Raw genomic sequence first — 23423 nt, 5'->3', positions numbered from 1 at the left:
AATTACGGCAATGGAAATAAAATTCTCTGAGCTAGTTACAAGAGTGATTGATGTTGAGAAACGAATCAGTTTTTTGGAATCTTTGGAGAGGGAATTAACCGCTAATCCACCCGTGACCAAAGTTGATTTGGAACATCTCCTTGAAAAGCTTGAAGATCTTGAGAATAGAAGCTGCAGGAATAATGTTCAAATTGTTGGAATTCCTGAGCATGAGGAGGGCAGTGATATGGTGAAATTCCTAGATGAGTTTTTCCCGAGTCTGCTCGACATAACAGGCTACAAGCTGGAAATCGAGCGAGCTCACAGAGTCCCGGCTCACAGATTTGCTGAGGGAGACAGGCCCCGATTGATTCTGGCCAGATTTCTGAGATCATCCGATAAAGATCTTGTATTGTGCCAGGCGAGGAGCAAACGGAAGCTTTCTTGGAAGAACCATAATATTTTCTTGTTCCTGGACTTTGCGAAAAGAGAGAAACACGATCGGTTCAAGGAATGTATGAAACTCTTACATCGGCGAGACATCTCGTTTGCTCTGATGTTTCCGGCCAAACTGAGAATAGAAATGAAGGTCGGTCGCAAAGTATTTACATGTCCCAATCAGGCAATGTCTTTTACTGAAACAATGGCTGAGTAAACCATTGGATGTTTCTCATGTGAGTGGGCATGACTCGCTGTACTTACTCTTGAGGAAGCTGGGCGACATTTTCGGTTTTTTGCGTTGGCTCCGTGTTGCAGCAGGAGCTTGTTTTGTGAATAACACTTTTCCTTAAAGAAACTTTTGCATTGATGAAAGATTACTTTTGCATTGAAGTTCCCATCCAGTTTGAGAGTGGACACTACGGATGACCGCAAAATATCTACGTGCGCACACAAAGGATGTCTTTTATAAAGTTGACGGATTGTGTAAGTCATGGTATATACTTTTATGCAGCCTCCGAGTGAATTGACTCGATCATCCGGGAAACCGGGATGCCGGTTTTGTTTCGTTTTGTGTTGGTTCCGCCTAGTGGCTGGAGCTTGTTCTATTGAATAACGCTCCTTTGGAACAGCTGTGGATTAATCTGTTCGTTCTTCGTGCCTATTCCTCCTGCTGGCTGTAGTTTGTTTTTAGTTTTTTTACGGGACATTGGAATGATTACGTCATCCGCTGAACTCATAACAGCTGGCTCACGGAACACTCGTCTGTCTGTCCGAGGAATCTGAACGGTTTCATATCAGCTGGAATTTGTTTTGTGGAAGATCACACCATTGAGACAGTTCTGTGAATGAATCTACACATTCTTTGTGTTCATTCTTCCTATTGGTTGGGTTTATTTTACAAAGTATTTTCTGTTATGTAATATGCAAAATTGAGCAATCCGATGGCAAAGTTGTTGTGGGGGCTCATGTGCGTTCACGGACCTTTTGAGTTTAGAGGGATTGTCGCAGGTTGGCGCTTTCGTGCGCGGGGTTAATGCGCGCATTTTTCTTTTTTCTGTTTGTTTTGTTCGGGGGGAAGTTCGGGGTTTGATTGTTTCACTAATGGGAACGTGGTCTGTATAATTTTGTTTTTGACACACAATTTATTTTTTCTATTATATCAAAATGTCAAATGTTAATATGAGTGTACTATCTCTCTCCACATGGAATGTAAATGGGTTGGGGCACCCCATAAAAACAAGGAAGGTTATTACTTTTCTTAAACGTATGAAATATGATATAGTGTTTCTTCAAGAAACGCATCTTTCCCCGCAGGAAGCTGAAAAATTTGGGAAGATATGGGGTGGACATGTTTTTTTTAGTGCTGGCTCAAGTAAGAGCAAGGGAGTCATTATATTGATTAATAAACATCTACAATTCAAATGTCTCAAACAGACTAAAGATAAATTAGGAAGAGTCATTATTGTGTTAGCTGAAATTCAAGGGCAAAGGTTGATTTTGGCTAATATTTACGCACCTAACACTGATGATCAGGGCTTTTTTATAGATCTTGAAGGGATTTTACAAACTGCTGGCACCCTTCATGATATAATATTGGGAGGAGACTTTAATCTTTTGATGGACTCAGTCCTTGATCACAGTGAAGCAAAACTGTGTAAACCCCCTAGAGCAACATTGACGCTTCACATGATGTGTAAAAATCTTGGTCTTATGGATATTTGGAGACTTTTGAACCCATCTGGTAGGGACTATACATTTTTTTCATCAGTCCATAAGATTTATTCTAGAATAGATTTTTTTTTATATCCAAATCCGTCATTTCATCTGTTGTTGATTGCTCAATTGGAAATATCTTAGTCTCAGATCATGCCCTGGTGAGTTTAGAGGTGTTGCCATATACAGAGAAAAAGAAATCATATAGTTGCACCTTAATGTGTCCCTTTTGAAAAATCCTGATTTCCAACAAATGTTAAAGACTGAAATCAATGTTTATATGGAGACAAACTGGTCCTCAGTATCCTCTGTGGGTGTGGCTTGGGAGGCACTTAAGGCGGTTCTTAGGGGTCGGATCATACAGTATGCCTCATTCACCAAAAAATCCAAAGCACGAGAACTTGTGGAGTTGGAAGGAAATATTAAAAGTGCAGAGGCAGAGCTGAAGCGCCATATGTCAGCTGATGCCTCAGAGAATTGACCCAACTGAAATATAGATATAATACTATTTTGTCGCGGAAAGTGGAGTTTTGGTTATTCAGGGCAAGACAGTCATACTTTGAGTCGGGTGACAAAGCAGGGAAGCTTTTGGCTAGATATATAAAGCAGAGAGAGTCTCTTTCTATCATTCCTTCAGTGAAATCTGCTGGTGGTGAAATTTTTACCTCAGCCATTGATATTAATAATGCCTTTAAAGAGTTCTATATTGATCTTTATAGTTCCACGTCTTTTTCTACTGATGAAGATATTAGAAACTTTGTGGAACCATTAGAACTTCCTAAACTGACGATTGAGCAAAAAAACTCTCTTGATTCTGAGATAACCTTGGAGGAGCTTGACGAGGTAATTAAGTCCCTACCTACTGGCAAGGCTCTGGGGCCAGATGGTTTTGCCACTGAATTTTTTAGATCCTATGCTACAGAACTGGCTCCACTTTTGTTAGAAGTTTATACTGAATCATTAAAGAATGGAAAGCTTCCTCCAACCATGACACAAGCCCAGATCAGTCTGATTCTTAAAAAGGACAAAGATCCAAGCAAATTTTAAAGGTACCATCCAATCTCCCTGATCCAACTAGATGTAAAAATATTGTAAAAAATTTTGGTTAACCGATTAAGTAAGGTTATGACATCTCTTATACATATAGATCAGGTGGGATTTATTCGGGGCTGCAGCTCTTCTGATAACATCAGGCATCTCATCAATATTATGTGGTCAGTGGCGAATGATCAGACTCCGGTCGCTGCCATCTCACTTGACGCCGAAAAGGCATTTTATATGGTAGAATGGGATTATCTTTTTAAGATTTTGGAAATGTATGGGTTCGGGAGAACATTTATTGTTTGGATTAAGTTACTTTATAAACACCCTGTAGCAGCGGTACAAACAAATGGATTAATTTCAGATTATTTTACTCTGGATAGGGGCACTCGGCAGGGCTGCCCTCTTTCCCCTTTATTGTTCTGTCTTGCCCTGGAACCATTAGCAGCCGCGATAAGAAAGGAAGATTATTTTCCAGGCGTGGTGGCGGGAGGTGTGGCGTATAAGCTTCTGCTTTACGCAGTTGATATTTTATTATTTGTCTCTGAACCTACTAGATCTATGCCTTGCCTCCACACAATTATTAATTCCTTTTACAAGTTCTCAGGATACAAAGTAAATTGGTCTAAATCCGAAGCTTTGGCTCTGACAGCATACTGTCCAGTAACGGCTTTTCAGCCGGGTGCCTTCCAGTGGCCCAAACAGGGTATTAAGTATTTGGGGATTTTATTCCCAGCAAATTTGTCTGATTTAGTTAGTCAATTTTGACCCTTTAATAAAAAGATTTTCGAGCGATGTGGGCAGGTGGGCTTCATTACATATATCGATGATTGGAAAGGTTAATGTTATTAAAATGAATTGTATTCCAAAATTTAACTACCTGCTACAGTCCCTACCTGTAGATGTCCCCCTCCCTTATTTCAAGCAATTCGATAGCATAGCGAAGTCCTTCATTTGGAATGGTAAACGTCCCAGATTGCATTTGACAAAGGTGGGTTAGGCCTACCCAAGATTTTGTTTTATTACTATGCGTTCAGTCTCAGACATTTGGCTCATTGGTCACTTCCACCTGAGAGAGCCCCTCCCTGGTTTGTTATTGAACAGGCAGTTCTTGCCCCTATTTTGCCATTACAAAGCATCTCTATCAAACTAATCGGAAAAGTTAAGTTAAACCCCGTTATTTCGCATTTACACTCAGTATGGACTAAAGTGTCCAGATAGTTTAAATTGGACACTTATTTAAATTGTTGCCTCGAGCATATGGCAGAACCCAAGATTATGTATTGGCAAGTCTCCTTTCTGCTGGCCAGAGTGGATTGTGAGGGGGGTTGCTACACTCGGTGACCTATATGAAAGTGGAGTGTTGAGATTGTTTGAAAACTTGGTCCAACATTTTGGGATCCCCAGACCTCAGTTTTATAGGTATTTACATTTGTGCCACCTGTTTTGTACTATTTTTGGGAGTAGCACACACCCCCCTAAGGAGACAGATGCTTTGGGAGAGGTGATTGCGTAAGGTCATGAGGCATCAGTGTACTACTCCCTGTTAATTCAGAGTATGGGGGATGGAGCTTTAACTTCTATTAAGAAGTTATGGGAGAAAGATTTGAATTTGGTATTAGAGGATGGAGTGTGGACTAAGATTCTGAAAAATGTCAAGTCTGCATCTAGAGATGCAAGGGTTCACCACATGCAATTTAATATTTTACAAAGATTTTATTGGACCCCCTCTAGATTATATATGCTTGGTCTTAAAGACACACCCACCTGCTGGCAATGCCAATCAGAAGTTGGAGACACAGCCCATGTTTTTTGGGGATGCATTAAGATCCAAGATTTTTGGTTAAAGATTCAGAATTATTTGCATGACATTCTGGGCACTCAAATTTTACTTTGCCCCAGACTCTGCATTTTGGGCGATGGGGAAGTTATAAATTCGGGCGACAAATATATAAAAAAATTGGGTTCTGACTGGCGTGATGATCAGTAGACAAATTATTTTAAGGGGATGGAAGTCAGACGGAGCGCCACCATTTCCGGAGTGGTGTGCAGAGATGGGGAGGGTGGAGGCTTATGAGAAGATGATAGATGGAAGGCTGGGGCTGGAGGACTTATTTTTCAGGAAGTGGGGTAGGTATTTGGCAGTTTTGGAGGACTCTAGGGGAAGGGATGAGGAGGGAGATGTTTAGTTTAACTATGTATGTTTATTATATATTTATTTTTTTATTTAGTTTTATTTATTTTTTTTTTATATTATTGTCTGTGTGTGTGTATTATTTTATGTGACCACAGGGGTGTTCTTTGAGGTAGGTTGGGGTTTGTGTTTGGGGAGGGATGTTAATGAGTGTTAAAAGTTAAATGTTGATTCGGTGTGTATATGTTGTGTTTTTCTCTGTTGTGTTTTCTCTTTGAATCAATAAAAATTTTTAATTACAGCACTGCGCTCACTCGTCTTCCACAATTGACATGTGAGCTCTTCAACGGGTGCAAGAATCTCTTTCCAGAAGTTCAAAACATTAAAATAATGATCCACACACAAGCTTTTTGTTGCTTCTTTTTTAATTCACATGGGGGAGCAAACACAGATGTTTCAGCTACTAGGTCTTCCTCAGTGTGTTTGACAATATCTATCCACCCACAAGTTATTCCGATGTCCTGCTTGTAGATCCCATAGAGCACTCTAGACATCCCACTCCACAGTCGCATCATCGATCACATCCGCGTCCAAACTCACGTTGAAGACGTCTCCATCCAATAAATCTGTCTAAACTCAAGCACAAGAGTCATGTCACCTCTGAAGAATCATCTCTGAGTGACTCCCCAGTGAGTAATCTTCACATTATATGCAAGCTTAGCAAATTTAAATAATTATTGTTGGGGTGAGATGATGTATTTTACTGTTTTGACATGTTTCAGGTTGAGTTGGAGGGTTGGGTGCATCTGTGGGAAAATCCCAATGGCATTCCATCAGCGGATCTCTCCTGGGTGAAGGATGACACAGGTGTACCATGACAACACCAGTGCAGTGAAGAGACGGCGGGTAATGAAATCAGACAGGATGTGGTTTTACCCTCCAGAACCTCCAGGCTACATTAGGGGTACTGTGCCAACTCCAAATCTCTTCTTCTGGAGTTGCATGTGTGGCGGTCTGTTGGGGTATGGAGATATTCACTGAAGTGTCCTCATGGCGATGAATGTGTGGGGAAAGGAAAAAACATTTACCTCTACAAGCCAGGCTACCACAGCAGGGTAATAATATTTTGGATGTACCAATGCAACAATTCAATGTTATTATTATGTAAATACACTCACAGACAGATCAAGACAAGTCATTTTTATTTGTATAGCACCTTTCACAACACACATCGTTTCAAAGCAGCTTTACAGAAGATCAGGCATTAAAAGAAAATAAAACTGTAATATCTATAATGTCTTGTCATTTATACGACAACGTTTTCAACTAAAAATGGAAAACTCCTTATGTGTTCTAGCTGTTCGTTTACACGACAACGGCGTTTTGGGGCCTGAAAATGCAAACTTTTGAAAACGGGTTTCATATCAAATATTTTTATTGAGCCATAGATAATCACATACAGATTATATTCTTACATCAGTGCTCAGTTTTAATCTAAAACAATAATAAAAATAATAAAAAAAAGAAAAACATAAAAATATATTCATTAACTGTGCAGATTTATTTTATGGAAAGAGAAATTATCGAACATAGAATAGGTATCCGGCCTCTCTGTCTCTCCCCGTCTCCCTTCCCTAGTTCCTTATCCCTATCCCCTTCACTCAGTTATGTTTGGATAGAATAGACAGAGATATATGGACAGTTCAGAGTCTTTTAAGAGTAAGATATGACATGAAGGGTTGCCAGATCATGTTGTATTGTCCGTTAAGACATATCTTATTCTTTCTAAGTGTAATGTGCTGGCTAGATCTCACAACCATATCTTGTAGGAAGGAACTGTTGTTTCCTTCCATGATATGAGTAATAACTTTTTTGTGGTAATGATGCAGTAAGAGAGGAATTGCTGTTGGGCTTTGGTGAGCTTTGATAAGGTTTCAGATATACCAAGGATAATTGATAATGGTTCTGGTCTCAGTGGAACGTTAATAATTTCTGAGATACTGTCAAAGATATCAGACCAAAAGGGAGCGACATTAGGACACGCTACAAAGCTGTGAAAGAGGGTTGCTTCTGCGGATTGACACTTATCACATATGCGTGATATGTGTGGGTATATATTATGTATTTTTACCTTAGAATAGTGAAGTCTATGAAGGATTTTGAATTGTTTGAGACAATGTCTGGCATTGTTTGAGCATTGATGTACTTGTTCCAGACTGTCTTCCCATATATTGTCTGGAATATCGGTACCTATTTCCTTCTCCCAGCTGGTTTTAAAGCTTCTAGAAGATGGGGGGGGATACATAAAGTAACATGTTATATAGATAAGAGACAAAATTGTCCTGATATGGGGATATATTAAGACAGTCATCTGTCATTGATTGTCTTTCATTTTCAAAATCGGCTAGCTGTTTTCGAATGTAGTCTCTTAATTGTAAGTATCTGAAAAAATTGTTGTTTGGGAGGCCAAATTTCTCTTGAAATTGTGCAAAAGTGGCAAACGTGCCTTCAATGTATAAGTCTTTGACATTATGAAGTCCCATGTCACTCCAAGTGTCAAAAGTTTTGTCTAGTATAGATGGAATAAACGTGGGGTTTCTTGCTATGGGTAAAGCAGGAATTATAGACTTGATACCGAAGTGAGATTTAATTTGTTTCCATATTTGTATAAGGGAAAACGGGTTTCAAAGTGCACGTTTTTGAAAACTATGTCGTTATTGTCTCCACGCAAACATTCAAAAACGCAAATTAGTGAAAACGATGACATCATGTGCACGAGTACTTCAAAACAACATGTGAGACATTAAAGACTACAGTGGCGGACTACAGGACTGTGTTTGTGCTGCTCAAGACTTGTAATAAAGCAACCTCATCATCCGTCCAGACAAAACTGTTCGATGCTGCCATCTTCATTAAATCACTACTATTTAACTAGTTTTTATTTTACGTTGCAGGTTCATCACATCTGTGACGTATTCAGCTGGTATACTATGCTGACCGAGGTCCTGTGCTGTGGACAATGCACCAAAGCAGCCAGAAGTGGTGAAGGCAGCAAAATGGGTCGGTGGTTGGCTTAGGATCCTGCTAACCATGGTCAACTCAGTGAAGTTCACCAAGCCATGTTCCCTGCTATCCTCACAGACAAGTCAGTACATGCCTTAAAGTAGTAGCACCACCCACTGTTGGCATATTGATGATCATATTTTACAGGCAGGGTGTGGACCAGAATGTGGTACGGCTTCTGTGGGATGGTGAAGGTGTGGCGACAGATTCAAGAGAATAATTTTGAGGAGTATCTCCAGAGGAAGGATCTGTACACCACACTCCTTATGACTCTCGTGAAACCCGGGGGGATCGTGTCAGCCTTGGGACACACTGCTGAGGCTCCATCTCCTCCTAGAGAGCTGCCCTCTGCTCCACCACACCTTCCTGCTGGCAGAGGACAACAATTTGCAGGACTATAGGAGCCAAATTCTCTCCACTTTTGGCACTGTGCTAAAAATGGACTCCACTAAGAAGGTGAGTACAACCAGTGTTGTGTGTAATCTGATTACTTACTTTCAATTACATGTTTGCTATAATATTATTTGGATCACACACATTTCTAAAACTTAAACATTTTACTTTGCAGGTGGTGAAGAAGCTGTCAGGAGGTAAAGGCACAGCTGATTGGTTTACAAGCATAGGCAATGAGCATTCCCAGACTCTCATTTGTACTTACCTGTGAAGAGTCCATCGAGTATCTGGAGCCCATGTGCTGCGAAGTAATGGACCGATTTCAGCAGGCTAATCAGTCTGTGCCCAAGATATTGTATATTGACCATGGATGTTGTCATGCACAAGACCCGTTGAGACCTTGTTCCAAATATGGGTGGACAATGGTATGGTGGTGAGTCTGGATGTATTGCACTGGATCCATCGATTTGATGCAGCCATTCGCACTGACAGCCACTCCAAGTATGCTGTGTTCAAGTCTGCGCTAGCAGGAGCAGTGCTAGCCTACAACCGCTCAGACTTGGAGCTGCTCATCAAGGCTGTCAGAGCAAAGGACTCGACAGCTTTGAACACGCTAACAGGTGAAGACATGGTGCAACTCTGCGTGTCAAGGGAACAACTGAAGTACCATGTTCGGAGAGTAACACTTGGGGCTCAGGAGACATTCAAGCTCGTCCAGAAAGCCATTGGTGAGCTCAAAGGTCCTGGTGGACATGTAAAAAGTTGACAGTACGTCAATACTGGAGGGCAATAACTGTATGGTCGATATGCTATTAGGGCTGGGCTATGTCTTACAAAGATTCCGATGCCGATTCTGAACAGACATGATCGACAATATCAGGAAATGGCAAAACCATGGATCTGGAAAGTCGCCAAATATATTAAACAGTGACCAGGGTGTGTAACTAGCACCTACCACCCACCAAATACGACGAGGCTGAATCCAGTTTGCGAGCTCCTCGTCTGAATGTCTTTCATGTGTGGGTAGTTTTTCTCATCTACCCGAAAAAGGCAGGTGACCTGCTGCAAGACATCTCGGAGTGACACATGACAAGAAATGCTGTTAGTCACAAAGACATGCGCTTAATGAAACACACTTTATTATATTTTTAAGAACAGACAAAAGAAAAGCCGTCAAGAGCTATGTTTCCATCAATGCTTTTTTATGCACATTTTAGGATATTGGATATAATCTGCTGGATGGAAACACCAAGATGCGAATAAAATCTCCAAAATGCACATGGAACAAGCGAATGTAAAGAGTTTTCACTCTTTTTTCTCTGTTTCATTCATCTGAAAACTGTCTGCAAGATTATTGTCATCTATGAGAATGCTGTAAATGAATAATAAATTCGATAAGAACACACATTTAGTAGCATTATTTAGGGAACACAAGGTAATTTATTAGGTTTATTTATTTTGATTATCATTGTCTTTACATTTATAATTGTCTTTAGTTCTTAATCTGTAGGCTATTAGTAATTTTCCACCTGGTGTCGTTGATGGATGCTTGTGTGATGGCAAATGGAGCCGTTGGAGATGGTAAATGTTTGGATTTGGGGAGGTGGTTAAATAAGATTTTTTAATCACTTCATTATTAACGTTTTTTCAGTTAGTTTAAAGTGCAATTTGAATTTAGAAATGTCTTTTGTTTAAGTTTTTTGTGTTTCAATAAATGAATGACATTTTTAAAGCAAAATCAATAAAGCAAACAAATTCACCAACCCTCGGCAGGGGGGTTGACGATTAAATCGGATATCGCAATATTTTTTAAGGCAATTATCCCTGAAATATTTTTTACATATCGCCCAGCCCTATATACAATACTGTTAGTATATATTATACACTAATTTTACATAAGTGTTTTTATATATATGTATGTGCTATTTATTATGTAGTATGTTAGCACACATAAACTGTCCTTCTAATGTTGACAGTGGTTTATTAACAAAAGCCATAGATGAGGTCTGGGAAGGCCAACAACGTCATCTAGAGTGCCTCCAGGATCCTCCAGACATGGACATGTATTGCGTGGCTCTTACCACAACCATCAATGGAGTGGACGTTCCTTTTTACAAGCGTGTCTGTGGAAACAACAGCCTGGAGTGAATCCACAAAATTCTGCCTAATATAATTCCAGGTACAAATTATGCAAACATGCTGTTCCAAATGCTAAAATAAATGCTAAACCTGTGATGACACTCACTCATGATATGATATTTTGCATATCAATGTGATCATTACTGCTTTTAGCAGTTCAATTATTTGTGGCCATGCAATGATTGTAATGTAATTTATTGTCAATACTGTTAATATTTTCTATTTTATGTTAATCTTACTGATGTGGGAGCCAAACTTTCACGTGAACACAACTTACCCATTTGTACACTCTGCAACAAACCAACTCAGGGGCACAAAGATACAGAGTTTTTGCCCTTTTATTTTTTTATATTTTTTATAAATTGTACTTATTTGTATTACTTTATTAGCATTAATACAATAGTAATACTATATTATTAGCATATATTATCAGCAGTATTATAATGCATAATATAAATATTTACATTTTCTATCCAAAGTAACATTGAACCAAACAATGTAAACTTCTGAAAGACACATATTTATCTTGTTTTATTAAAATTATGTCTACCTTTAGAATTGGACAAATTGGACAAAATGTAAACCATTTAAAAACATTTAATACAGGAGCAAGGACTGCTGAATTAGGAACACTGGAGGGACATTTTTTATTTAAAATTTTTTTATTGAAGTGTATTACATTTGTATTGTTTTTCTTTTTTCTATTTTGTCTCACTCTAAATAAAATGATTATTTGCTATAGCATTACAAGGAACGTGTGCAATTATTTACAGTGCAATGTTTTAATAATTATCCCAAAAAAGCAAAAGGGTTATTTCTAATGTAATGCCTTGAGTTTGTGTACTTAACCGTTGTACGACCTTCGGGACATTTTCGTCATTTCGATCATTTTGGCAGTGTTAATGCCAACGGCATAATTTTTGTCTAAGGTGTGTATTTTGGGGGGAATTTTGGAATTTCAACCTCAGTTCTTATAATACATCTATAATACACTGTGTCCACAATAGTTACACTCAGGACCTTAAGGACAAAAATGTCCCCATTGAAATCCATTAAAACTGCAATATTTGATCCCAGTGCCATTAAAGCATAAATCATGAATTCATAATAGTATGAATGCTTTCCATTCCGGAGCCCCTGGCTTCAAAATGTAAATGTTTTATATTTTTCCACCATAGTGGCGCCCTTTTTCTCATGTTTAGCCTATGGAGCAAATACATGCTTTTTTCCTATTTTCTGTATTATAGAGCACTGCTGGCCAATTGAATAAATGATGTAGCTAAAATTGTGTGGGTGTGTTGGTTTGGATGTCAGAGTGGGTTTTGTATGTGTGTATTGAGAAATGTGTGTGTGTGTGTGTGTGTGTGTGTAAAAACAACAGTGGCATTATGTAAACAAACTGGCATTTAAAGGGTTAAAATCCTGAAAATTAATGAATATTTGGTAATCATCAGGACTGATGTTAGTTAAAAAATAAACTCAATGAAAGTAGAAAATAATATTAATATATAATATTATTATGGCAGTTTTTTGACACTAACATTTTTGTCCTCTTAAGGACTTCTGAGTAACTTTTTTAAATTGACGCACAAGGATTAAGAATACGATACTATGATGGATTGATCAAAATCAGTAGTAAAGATAGATTACAGACATTATTGATGAGGAAAATCAGGAGACATGATAAAACACTGCACAGTTCACAGAAGAAAAAAAAAGACTAATAATATACAGCAAATGCATAACTAAATAAACACAACACTCCATTTAAAAAAGCATTAATCCCTACATATTAAGAGTTCACACAACAAACCCAGAACATCTTTCTCCATTATTCCACTCAATAACACCACTCTGTTCATGCTCTTCTCTTTTCCACCACTGAAAGTGCTGAAAAACGTTCATCAATAACACAGGGTGTATGATAAAATCATTACTCTGTATTCGACTCACGCTCAGAGAAAAACATCACAAATCTTCATCGTGGCTTGGAAGACAGTTCAATTTCAAAACACACTTCCTAGTTAAAAACTATAGAAATGATCCCTGAAAGTATAGTCTTACCTGTTTAATTTAAAACCAGTGCGAGTCTATTCTGACACTCTCAGTCTCACGGACGGTGATCGGTTTTTGCTTCCTCTTGATACACACTAAGTAACGACGAGGAAAACAAACACCAGAAAAACTGTATTTACATAATTTCTTAAGCTCTAAAGACCTATGACAAATATATATTTTAATTGCGAAACACAATTTCTCCCTTGAAATAAAACATTAAAATCAATTACCCGAAAATGTGTGTGCCCTTATTCACCGATGAGAAAAACAACACATCACAATAACCCAACAGTAAACGTTTAAAGCCTGTGCTTATTGGTCGGGTTACATATATTACTTATACCGCAGCAGGTACTTTATTTTAATTTCAAAAGCACAATTAATTCATATATTATTTTAAGCATTTACAGTTATCCACACAGCAAATTCCAAATCTATGATCAGTTTGGTGAACAAGCAGCCAATCAGCTAAGACATCGCTTTCAAGCTCCACAAAAGAAGAAAAAACTATTGGGTAAAACAAATGTAGACTTCTGACTTTAAATCAGCAATATGGTGATTTTAACCATCTAATGGCATACATTATTTGTATTTGAAAATGATGATGATTATTATTATTTTTATTTATTTATTTTTGCGCATCGGTGCACCAGTAAAAAGGGTCCGGAGAGAACTCGCTACTCTACATCAAGGTTCCATCAAGAATGAAAGACAAATATTTTTCATTCATCCGAGCTATTTATTTGAATATTTATTAGAATACAGGGTTAAAAAGCAACTTCATTTAATTTTAAGATATTTGATTGCATAAGATTTGCTTTAAATAAAACAAGCCAACATACTTTCAATAACAGCAGCACGTTTTGAAAATTACCAATGAGGCAGATAAAAAGAGTCCGAATGATGGTGGAGGAAGATAAACACTGAAAGTCACTGAATCTCAAATATATGAAAACACTAAAGTAACGAAAATAGTTCATAGACGCTTTCACGCATTTCTAGTCACAGTGGGCTCAAGCTCTTTTGACTAATGCCCTAACCAACCACTAGGAGGCAGAAAAGTGCGTCTGCTACAGTATCATGCAGCGCCATATACACTCCAAATGAATGAGCGTATCCTGTAAACTCATGAAAATTGTGATATATTATATAAATATATGACATAAACTGGTTAAAAATAATTCAACTGATGCTATCATGATATTCTTGAAAGCACAGTTCTTGAACAGTTAAACTTCATGGCATGACAGAGATTCAGCTGATCTTGAAGTGAATTTGAGGACATAGCTGAACTGTAATTTTGGGGTTTATCTGAATTTCTCACTATTTGTTTAAATGAACCAGATGATACATTTTCTCACAATTTCTTACTGTGATGAATCATTTGTTTCTTTAGAGAACTTAATGCGCTGAAAATCATCTCACATAAAGAGCAGTGTATGTATGGCTTATGCAGTATGCACTTTTTCATGTGCTTTCAGGGTTCCTGAGTGAGCAAAACTTTTTTCACACTGTGAACACTTGTAAGGTTTTTCTCCAGTGTGCACTCTTTTATGTGCTTTCAGGGTTCCTGACTGACTGAAACTCTTTTCACGATGTGATTGAACTGTTTTATTCCAAACCTATGGCAGAGGTCAACACTATGGACTATCATCCAATACATTTTCAGTTGGTACAGGTTTTCTGCTCACCACTATTGTTTCCAATAGTTACAATACCCATGACCGAAACTATAAGAACAATCCACACCATACGTGGTTTTAAAATAGGAGTTGAAGAGCACCATCTATCCTAAATGCTCATGATGTTTTGTTATATCTGAAACATGATAGACATTTGCTGTTATTGTCCTTGCAGTAATTTATTAGTTGGATGAATATAGCAACTTCTCTGTTTAGAAAATGTGTATGGATATATTTTTAGCAATGTGTCTGCAAGCCCCTCCTAATGCTACCCTGAGATCCCCCTTTCAGGTAGTTACTACTGCCTTTTCTCATTATGTTTTAGCTGCAAAGTCCGCCATGCCATCTGACATTTCAAGACTCTACACAATAATGAATCCTTTCAGTACAATGAGGAGATACCTGACTTTACTCTGAGTGAATAAATGGAAAATAAGGGTTTGTTGGAAGACAAAGAAAACATATTTTAGATTTTAAATGGCTCTATTGAATAGTGACTCTGTTGTTTTTCTCAGTTTGCTGAGACCAATAAAATCTCTATAAAAATATACAATAAGGCAGTAAAATTCAATTTAGCCTGTACCATAGACCATTTTGACAGAAAAAAAAACCCTGATAATACATATTTTTTCTTTCTTTCTGCTTTATATATGTCACAGTTCACATGAGAGCTTAAGACATCACCATAATGAATTAGGTGAAAGCTGGGAACAGTTAGTGTGAAATAAAGGGGCTTTTTCAACAGCACAATTAACAGTGAACATCACCCACTGAAAAGCCTCTTTATTTCATCATTCCTGTTATTTCAAATACAAATAATACCTTTCAAGATCATCATCACAGGTTTGACTTTATTAAAGTAAAGTCAACATAAGTCTTTGCTGTGAGAATTACACAAAGGCGACTGTGGCAAGGAACCCAAAAGTCCATAAGATGTTTGTTTATGGAGGGAAAAAAAAAACCTTGGGAGAAACCAGGCTCAGCTGGGGAAACCAGTTCCCTTCTGGCTTAGCAGCATGAATATAATGCCAATATTTATCAATGTGTAGTACAAGTCATGTTTAATTTGAGTAAGCTAAGTAGAAGTTTGGTGGGCAATGTTTAAAATTAAAGGATTTTCTATAAACAAATATTAATGATTTAGTGTCTTTGAAGTCTGTCTCGAATTGACTGCAGATGTGGATGTATGATGTGGCTGATGAAGGCTTTTTTTGACATTGATTTATTGGTTATGTATTCATTTTAAGAGAGTGTAGTCCATTCTATGATTAAGATGATGCTTGGTCCGTGAGGTGCATCACAGTCTGGTCGGAAGCTTGTGGCAGTTTATTTCGGTGAAGGCCATCCTAACTGAGGTTCAGGCAGTGGCCTGTGAAGTATCTCATGTCTTACGGTTGGAGCTGATAGAAGTTCATCCTCTGTGAAGTCCATCATAGCATACGGACTTAATGCAGACACTGATCATAGAAGCGCCCCAGCTGTCTAGTTGGCACAAGTTGCAGTTAGGAGTCATCACTCAGTGACACATAGTGGTGGGAGTGGGAGATTTGGCTGGACCGTGGCTGGATCTGGCAGTCTCTGGTAATCTCAGGATATGTTTCCCAAGGATGAGTCAGGGAAACAAATAGAACAATATTACCGAAGATGCCATTTACTTTAAAGTTGAGTTGTAGATTTTAAAGTTATAGACATGACTAATACAACACACTACAAGTTGAAGGATAACTTAGATGCATGCCTGGTTAAAAAGATGAGTCTTTAGTCTAGACTTACACTGAGAGTCTCGAACAATACTAGGAAGGTTATTCCATAGTGTAGGAGCCAAAAAGGATATACCTCATTTTGTGGATTTTTATATTCTAGGTTCTATCAATAGGCTGGAACTTTTGGCAAAGGGTATTGCACAACAACATCACCCTTATTGTAGGGCCCTCATGATATGTTATTATCCTTTGGCAAGGATATTGCACAAATAACGTTCACTCTTATCGAATTGCTCAAATGCATATGTTGTTTATCTTTCGAAAAAGTGATTACACAATAATGTGACCCTTATTGTAGGGCTCACACATGACATTATCCTTTGGCAAGGATATTGCACAAATAATATTCACCCTTATCATTGGGCTCAAATGCATACATTGTTTATCTTTCAGCAAATGGTATTGCACAACAGCGTCATCCATATCGTAGGGTCCAAATGTGACCTTGTTCGTCCTCTGGCAAAGATATTGCTCAAACATTGGCCACCCTCATCGGAGGGCTCATATCTAACATTATTCATCTTCAGCAAAGGGTATTCCAAAACAACGTCACCCTTATCGTAGTGCTCAAACGCAACGTTTTTCATCCTCTTGTAAATATATTGCTCAATTAACATTCATATGCAAGCATGGTTTCCTACAGCAAGGGTATCACATGATCCATGCCCCTTTTATCGTAAGGGTAAATCAGTAAACGCAAACATGGCTTATCCTGTTGCAAAGGTACTGCACAAACCATGGCAGGGATATTATGTAATTCATGTACAATTAACAAATTCAAAGACAATTCCCATTAGCAGCCTACCCTTCTGCAGTGTATGGCACAATAATAGCATGTCGTACAGCCACATACAGGCTTATGTTTGCATCATTAATTTATATTTTTTCTTCTTTCAGATTTGTCCATCACCTTCTGAAGATCTGGTTGTTGTTCTGAGTCTATTATTTGGTTTTGCATTTTCTTTTGGGGGGATAGGTTAAATTTAGGTTCTAATTCCTTTTGGGGTAATCTCCGCTCACCTGCCGTCAATGCCTCTGGCAGGATCTGACAGTTCAAGCAAGCATGGTCTGGGTTTATGCAAAATTATATAATTATCTTTTCGTTTGTATTAATACCAATAATCTTAATTGTTCTGATAAAAATGTAAGCATAAACGTAGTTCTAGCAGGAAGACCTCAGGATTCATTCTATCAGACATTTAATTTAATCACAATACAGCTTCTGCTTTATCAGCCTGCCAGCTGCCTCTCATAGTTCGCATACTTCCGTATTTTCATGCCCAACCCCATCTCCACCAGTTTAGGTCCCATCCTGGGTGGGGGTAAGCAGCAGAGCGCTGGACCGTAGGACGGGGTGTTGTGAGAATCACACTGGTACCAATTATAATGAACTGGGCCTCACACAAGACACCAAAGTTCATGATGACTTTTGATCACCTGTCACTTAAGGTGTGTATGTGTTTGTGTTTATTAGAATCAGTCGGCCCCTCCCTCCATCCTCAGGGCACCAGCTCAGGAGTTTCCTCTTAACAGTAAAGGAATGATCCAAATGGACCATTCAATAAATTAAAATTATGTAAATTGAAGGGAGTTTGTCATCTGATTAATCTGAAGGATTTGTGAGATTCCCTAACCCTTTAGAGCTCTTCTGTATCATCAACACAAGGAACACACAGTTGTAATTTTATTTACAAAAAGATAAACAAGAATTACGAACAAAAACTACAAAATGGAACTAAGATGTTAAAGAATAATATTAATGAATTGGTAAATAAAAGTGCATAAGATGGGAAGATGCAAGTGGTGGAATTGGATGTAGCAATGGCAAAGTATGAATATAATCTTATGAAAGATAAATTGCTGTTTCTCTATTAATTTAATAAGGTAAAGACTTTATTTCTATTGTGGAATTTTTTTTTATCAAGTTAAATATAAATTAATCAAGTATAATCAATGTAAATATAGCCATTTTTATCTACAATTATTTCTAATAAGTTAAGCATGGATTTTTCTGTGTGTGTGTGTAGAAGCTTGTGTAAGGGAGGCCCCTCAAAATGGAATGTGATCACATATGGTACTCATATAAGGTAATCTTGAGTCTCATGTTTTGACACTAGAGGAAATATAGGATAAGGCCTTGTAGAGAGATGGAAAGGGGCCTCTCAAATAGTTTCATGTTCTCTAACAGTTGGAAGACATAGAACAAAATGTATGGGGTGTATTGGTCACGCCCTATGTGAATGTGTATATTGGCATGTTTGAATAAAGAAAGTTAGTTACTCTGCAGACTGACTCGGCTTTGCTATCTCTGATAATAAAGTCTATCTTCTGGCATCAAAACCTTAAGACTTTGAGAGTGATTCTTCAGAAAAGCGGCGGAAGCCACAACACTATTGAAACAAATAACTCGAAGATTATTTGCTAGACATCTGATACACAGGTTCTGCAATCTCGGGAACATTAGATAATCATAAACTGATAGTATACACTATAAAAATAATAATAAGTTTATTTTATATAGCACCTTTTTTCAAACTCAAGGTATTCTCCGAGGTATTCTCGGGTCCTAAGATCTGTACCTGACCTAAATAGACTCGAATCAATTCTTACCCAAAACCAATATGCATTAATTAAAAAAAAAAAAAAGAAAAAGAAAAACCCGACCCGAGACAGACCCGCTAAAATTATACCCGAGTCCAACCAGACCCGACGGCAATTTGTTTTCGAGCCCGACTGGACCCAAATGTAAAATGCTTCAATGTCTGCACAGCATGGCCGCTATCCATTATCCAGGAGGGTTTGGTAATTACACACGTAATTTCTCTCGTAGTGTAAGCATTTTTTGTGGTCAAGGCGGTGCTTGCGTCTCGGTTTCAGGTGCGGCCGTTGCCATAGTTATCTCCATTGCGCAAAGTCACCTACACGCACACCAACAGCAGCGAGAAAGATCTGGCTGCAGCCTGCAGAATGGGGAGGGTCAACACGTGGGGCGGGTCTACACATGTAGCCCCGCCCATAATCTACTCTCATTGGCTCGAGGAAGTAATGATGTCAACGCCCTGGCTCATGCAAATGTAGTACCACTAAAATCGGCATTTTCCCCATCGTGCTGTTATCTCTGTATGGTAAGAATATCTTGTAGCGACGTTTTTGCAAGTGAAGTAAATTATACTTCCGATGTACTCCTTGTAATTAATGGTTAATATTTGCTTTAACGTCAAGGTAGTCTAGCAATGTTAGGTAACAGTGCCATAGCAAGGAATTCTGGGACCCCTGACTGTATATTGCTCTGGGCCCCTTTCATATGAAAATATACAGTTTAAAGTTGTGGGCCCCCCTGGACCTGTGGGCCCCTTGAATCGTTACCATCTTTCACCCCATTAGCTACGGCCCTGTTATCAAATCAAATCAAATCACTTTTATTGTCACACAACCATATACACAAGTGCAATAGTGTGTGAAATTCTTGGGTGCAGTTCCGAGCAACAAAGTGATGAGACATATACCAATTTACAATAAACATCAGATTAACACAACACAATTAAAGTCTAATATACACATAATTACACACAACACAATATACAAATAATAACATACTCTGTACAGTATACAATACACACAATATAATAAAAAAGTATATATAGTATACACTATATTGCCAAAAGTATTCGCTCACCCATCCAAATAATTGAATTCAGGTGTTCCAATCACTTCCATGGCCACAGGTGTATAAAATGAAGCACCTAGGCATGCAGACTGCTTCTACAAACATTTGTGAAAGAATGGGCCGCTCTCAGGAGCTCAGTGAATTCCAGCGTGGTACTGTGATAGGATGCCACCTGTGCAACAAGTCCAGTCGTGAAATTTCCTCGCTACTAAATATTCCACAGTCAACTGTTAGTGGTATTATAACAAAGTGGAAGTGATTGGGAATGACAGCAACTCAGCCACGAAGTGGTAGGCCACATAAAATGACAGAGCGGTGTCAGCGGATGCTGAGGTGCATAGTGCACAGAGGTCACCAACTTTCTGCAGAGTCAATCGCTACAGACCTCCAAAGTTCATGTGGCCTTCAGATTAGCTCAAGAACAGTGTGTAGAGAGCTTCATGGAATGGGTTTCCATGGCCGAGCAGCTGCATCCAAGCCATACATCACCAAGTGCAATGCAAAGCGTCGGATGCAGTGGTGTAAAGCACGCCGCCACTGGACTCTAGAGCAGTGGAGACGCGTTCTCTGGAGTGACGAATCACGCTTCTCCATCTGGCAATCTGATGGACGAGTCTGGGTTTGGCGGTTGCCAGGAGAACGGTATTTGTCTGACTGCATTGTGCTAACTGTGAAGTTTGGTGGAGGGGGGATTATGGTGTGGGGTTGTTTTTCAGGAGCTGGGCTTGGCCCCTTAGTTCCAGTGAAAGGAACTCTGAATGCTTCAGTACACCAAGAGAAATTCCATGCTCCCAACTTTGTGGGAACAGTTTGGGGATGGCCTCTTCCTGTTCCAACATGACTGCGCACCAGTGCACAAAGCAAGGTCCATAAAGACATGGATGAGCGAGTTTGGTGTGGAAGAACTTGACTGGCCTGCACAGAGTCCTGCCCTCAACCCGATAGAGCACCTTTGGGATGAATTAGAGCGAAGACTGCGAGCCAGGCCTTCTCGTCCAACATCAGTGTCTGACCTCACAAATGCGCTTCTGGAAGAATGGTCAAAAATTCCCATAAACACACTCCTAAACCTTGTGGAAAGCCTTCCCAGAAGAGTTGAAGCTGTTATAGCTGCAAAGGGTGGGCCGATGTCATATTAAACCCTATGGATTAAGAATGGGATGTCACTTAAGTTCATATGTGTCTAAAGGCAGACGAGCGAATACTTTTGGCAATATAGTGTATATAGAATGTACAGTAGGTTGTATTGTACTGTATTGACAATTCAGGCTGTCGGTTGATAGTAAGTTGTTAAGAGAGAATCTAATATAATAATAATATAATTTATGACAGTCCGGTGTGAGATATAAGAGTAAGAGTAATAAAGTGCAGTGCTGATGTATTTTGATTATGGGAGATCAAGAGTTCAAAAGTCTGATTGCTTGGGGGAAGAAGCTATCATGAAGTCGGCTGGTGCGGGTCCTGATGCTGCGATACCACCACTTTATTCTCTCTCTCTCTCTCTCTCGTACTAACCACACACACGCGACCACTCACAAACATTCTTGCACACACTTTTGGCTAGTAGATAACTTTGTGATAAAGCTCAGCTTTGTCCCTAAGTTATCGTACAAGCGGAGACACGCGGTAAACGGACAGACTCCATTAACCGGCTTCTCTCCGCCCACATTCGCGGCCATACTCTCTGGCCAGAAATCTCGCGTGATGTACTCTCCAAAGCCATGCCCCGCCCCGTTCCTTTCGTCTCGGAAGTGCATGAAGAACTGACAAGGTTGTGGGAAGCACTTTTTACTGCCCGGTCCCGATCTTTTCAGCTTCCCTGCCTTCACTACCCTCAATGGTGGGGCGGCCAAGGGCTATTCGGCAATCCTCCAGTGGATAAAGGCGCTTGCGGTGCACCAATGCCCATAGAGCGCCGCCACCTGGCACGGGTGCCAAAAGCCCCCATCCAAGGCCTTTAGGTTTACGTCATCTCTGACGGCCAAGGCCTACAGTGCCGCTGGACAAGCCGCCTCCACCCTGCACGCCATGGCTCTCCTGCAAGTCTGCCAAGGCTCTAAAGGAGCTGCACGAGGGTAGTTCCATCCCAGGATTGATGCAGGAACTGCGCTCGGCGACCGACCTCGCTCTCCGAGCGACGGAGGTCACGGCGCGGTCTCTCGGGCGGATGATGTCCACATTAGTGGTCCAAGAGCGCCACCTTTGGCTCAACCTGGTTGAGATGGGTGAGGCCGACAGGACACGATTCCTTGCTGACCCCATCTCCCAGGCTGGCCTATTCGGCGACACCGTCAAGGACTTTGCCCAGCAGTTCTCGAAGGTGGAGCAGAAGATGGATGCTAGCCGGCATATCCTGCCCTGGCGCAGCTCAAGATCCCGCACCCTGTCTACTCATCGCCAAGGGCGTCCCTCTGCGGGGACTGCACCAGCTCCGCCGCAGTCTGCCCCTTCGGCCCGGCCCCGGTGTGGAGCCCACCGCAGGAAGCAGATGCCACCTGTCTCGCGGCCGCCCAGAACCCGTGAAAGGCTTCAAAGCGCTCATAAGACGGGCGACCCAGGGACGACAAAACCCACTGCTCTGGAGCTGGTAAGCAGATCTCTCCTTCTTTTTGTTACCTTTTGCATTTAATTGCGCTGCATGCCCAAGTGGCTGCAGTACTCAAGAGTTCAGCAAGAGCGGTTTCCTTATTCCCTGGGTCACGTATCCGGTGTGCATGGCCGTCATCACGACCACCGTCCACCACTCTATTTGGCAGGTTTGGCGCTCCAGTGGTGGTCTCCCGCCCCTGAGGGCCCAGCTGTGGCACAAATCCGCCCCCGATATGACAGTCTCCACGGGTCACGAGGACAGGCCTCTTCCTCCCCTGTCCCAGGCTGTTCTGGGGGTGGTCACAAGGGGCCAGGTAAGTGCTTCAATGTCCTTAGACTCAGCACGGCCACGACGTGGAGTGGCAACTCGAGCTCCGCCCCGCCACGAGGCCCCACCTGCTGGTACGTCCGATGACGTTGTCCAGGTTCAGCAGTGTCCACTTCACCTTGGTGAAGGATGAAAATGCTGCTACCTTGCGCAGAGATTGCTACCCTCCTACGGAAGGGCGCGATAGAACCTGTCCCTACAGACGAGATGAAGAAGGGGTTTTACAGCCCCTACTTCATCGTGCCGAAGAAAGGCGGTGGGTTGCGGCCAATCTTGGACCTGTGAGTAGTGAACTAGGCTTTACACAGACTCCCGTTCAAGATGCTGACGCAAAAACACATTCTGGCGAGCGTCCGGCATCAAGATTGGTTCGCGGTGGTAGACCTGAAGGATGCGTACTTCCACGTCTCGATCCTTCCTCGACACAGACCCT

The 23423-nt window shown here is 40.2% G+C and overlaps 1 non-coding gene across 1 annotated transcript; it reads right to left on the bottom strand.

The window, feature by feature from the left end:
* Positions 1 to 12751: 12751 nt before the first annotated feature.
* Positions 12752 to 12965, bottom strand: LOC127441695 (small nucleolar RNA U3). Its single transcript, XR_007897361.1, has one exon. It is a non-coding gene; the product is annotated as a small nucleolar RNA U3 (small nucleolar RNA).
* Between the last annotated feature and the right edge of the window lie 10458 nt (positions 12966 to 23423).

Source organism: Myxocyprinus asiaticus, chromosome 5, assembly GCF_019703515.2.
Source record: "Myxocyprinus asiaticus isolate MX2 ecotype Aquarium Trade chromosome 5, UBuf_Myxa_2, whole genome shotgun sequence".
Classification (NCBI taxonomy): domain Eukaryota; kingdom Metazoa; phylum Chordata; class Actinopteri; order Cypriniformes; family Catostomidae; genus Myxocyprinus; species Myxocyprinus asiaticus.
Note: the sequence above shows the minus strand (reverse complement) of the source record. Positions and strands in the feature narration are given on the sequence as shown.